The sequence below is a fragment of the Hypanus sabinus genome, chromosome 16, assembly GCF_030144855.1.
Source record: "Hypanus sabinus isolate sHypSab1 chromosome 16, sHypSab1.hap1, whole genome shotgun sequence".
Taxonomy (NCBI): Eukaryota; Metazoa; Chordata; class Chondrichthyes; order Myliobatiformes; family Dasyatidae; genus Hypanus; species Hypanus sabinus.
The window spans coordinates 44,018,478-44,021,374 of NC_082721.1; the positions used below are offsets into that span (position 1 = coordinate 44,018,478).

The window sequence follows — 2,897 nt, forward strand, 5'->3', positions numbered from 1 at the left end:
TGATGGTGAAAACTTTTGCCTGTCCATCCTTTGATGTAACTAATGAATGCAATGTGCTGTCGACCCTGACTTTTTCTTCCATCATTTCTTCCTATCATTGCTAGACGTTTGAGCTTCTCTTTCCTCTGTACATGTCCCAGAAATTACGGCTGCCATTTCCTAATTGATGAGACCGATAATGGGTTGTGGATCGGAGAAGGGATGTGCAACAGGCAGAGAAGGGGGAGTTGGGTCCAATCCGCGGGAGTGTCCTTCTTCTCTCCTCCCACCCAGTATGAGAATGGTAAGAGCATGCAAGGTATGAAGACGTACAAGACGGAAATCATTCCTGCGCTGATAATCTTTATTAGCAGTTCTCAGCTGTCACCATCTGTCACTGATCAGAAGTCATTAGGGCACCCATTAATTATTTTAATTAAATCCACCCCCGGTGACACAGAAAACTGTTCAGTGGTTTATGTTTCTGATAAAGCCAAATAACTAGCCACTTTTACCCCATGTAGCTTCTCGGCGGGAGAAAGAGAACAAAACCAGCCTCGGGTGCAAATATTCCAACAACAGTGAAAATTACAGCGAGCTGATCAGACACAGAGTACAGTGAGGAAAGTAATAAACGGGGTGAAAATGCAAAAAAAAAAAGGTTATCCCCTATTAATCAGGGAGCAAACAGTCCGAAGCCGCGCTCGGTTTAACAGCTGGATTGTGTGACTGTTGCGGATATTGTCGAGGCTGCTCCTTGCTGAACTGAGCAGGAGTACCTCTTCCCACTGCTCCAGTCTGCGCCGGGCACCGTCAGGTAGCTGCTGAGACTGAAGGTTTTGTCTGCATTCTGAGTCACCCCGCTGGTTTTCACCCCACTGCTCGTCGGACTGCCGTTCACTGTCCAGCTGACGACAGGGAAGCCCACCGACAATTTACTGACCAGGCAAACTAAGGTGCCGGTTCCTTTAGCGGAGATCTCCTCGGCTGACGGCCCAAGCAGTTTCACTGAAGGGTCGGGGAGCTGCTGATCTGGATCGGGAACAAGAGGAGACATGAATGAGTCACTGAATATCTTGCGATATTCACATTTGGATGGAAGCGTGAGTGAAAGGTTCCAGCTTCCAAGAATGGGGCCCAGGGTTTCGCTAGGGTGCAAGGCAGTGTCGATGGAGGGCAGAGCATTTTAGTCAACACTGAAGGACTGGACGTTTGTGGCCAAATCCTGCAGAGTCGCTGGATTACAACATCACCAGCTCATTGACATCAATTCCAGCTCTTGGGATCTTCCTCGGCCTGTGATACCAGTGACACGTTCCTTCCCTTTGCTCCATCCACTCATCACCAATGTGCCCCCTCCCACCTGTGTCACCCACAGCTGTACTGTGAGTAAACCGGTTTCTTGCCTACACAGGCTGCAACGCAACATGTGCGTGGTCCTGACTTTCACAGAGCTGGTTTGGGGAAGTCACACTGTGACGATGTGGAAGCAATTACTGTGGGCGAAGTAAGGTGGGATTCTCCCTAGACCCGAAGCTCTGGCCTGAGTCTGTGTAGCGACCGGAATCACTGAGCGGCCGGACCCCAAAAGGAGCAGTGTTCAGTTGAAAAGGTGGCAGGAGAGAGGAGGGAAGAACCAGGGAATTGGATGGGTGTCTGCAAGAGTGTTCTAGCCTGACCGGGAGAAATGGAAGTTCAGTGAAAGTTGGAGGGAGGTATCACCTGAAAATCCTCATACAATAACTTGAAACTTGTAGTTGTGTTGTCTTGACAACCGTGGGCTACATCATATCCCCGGTGATACCCTCAGGCCGCATTCTGAGAAGCTGGAACTCCTCACGCTGGCTTCCAACAAACCAGAGCAAAAGTGGCCAAGCTGATAGGATTGAAACCGCGCAAACATGGAGTTGGATGGACAATTTCAGAAACGAAATATTAAAGTGCAGAGCCAGAGACACAACACACGGCACCAGCGAGAAAACACAACCGAAAAGACAGCTTGTTTAAAGGCGATAACAATTCACACACAACTCTATATTCACCGAACACAATTTCATCGACCCACGGTATGTGGAACGACCGGATCGTAAACTTGCGTTTTCATAATCAAATTCGCCAAGAAATAACAACGTATAAATTATTATTTGCCAGGTGACCATATGCATGCAGCTCGAAATTGCAGGAGGGGTTTCCCTGTCAGTTACCTGTAACAAAGAGCTTGGTCCCTGGGCCGAACATGTAATAACTGCTCGATGAAACCCACTTTTCGCAGTTATAGACGGCAGCGTCATTCAGCTCCACATTTTTTATGTTTACCTGGTAAATGGTGCCGGCGCTGTTGACTGCCGACGTGAAACGGTCGCTGCTGAAGCCAGGCCCATAGGTCGGGGCGCTGAGTGAGTCAAGGTAGTACAGGATCCATTGTGGAACCGTTCCCGGTGTCTGCTTGTACCAAAATCCTTTGTTCCGATGTCACATTCCAGCGCGGCCGTGGCTCCTGGACGCACCGACACGGTCGGAGGCTGAGTCAAAGTCTGGCATTCTCCAGCTGTAAAAAAACAGGAATTCAGCTTTAACCATTGACTGTTTAATGTGTCCCCTGAAGCCCACATCAACAACCGCTGGTGGTGCAGACATTCTGCCTGTACTTACAGCCCAGCCACATTGCCAGAGACCAGAAAAAGCACAACGTCCGTATCATTGCTGTCCGTCAGCCTCCTACGTCCCTTCAAGCCGATGGATCCGTGACAGACTGTGGCTGCCGTCTCCAATGGTACCTATTTATTGAGGCGTTCATACCAGGGAGGAAACCCATGCAAATCAGGGCTACTCACACTGACTAACCAGAGCAACACACACAAAATTCCCGAGGAACTCAGCAGGTCAGGCAGGATCTAGGAAAACAGTATCATCGCCGT

General features: G+C 49.4%; 1 pseudogene; it reads right to left on the reverse strand.

Moving 5' to 3' along the window:
- Nucleotides 1–688: 688 nt before the first annotated feature.
- LOC132405835 (immunoglobulin lambda-1 light chain-like) lies at nucleotides 689–2,680 on the reverse strand (annotated as a pseudogene).
- Between the last annotated feature and the right edge of the window lie 217 nt (nucleotides 2,681–2,897).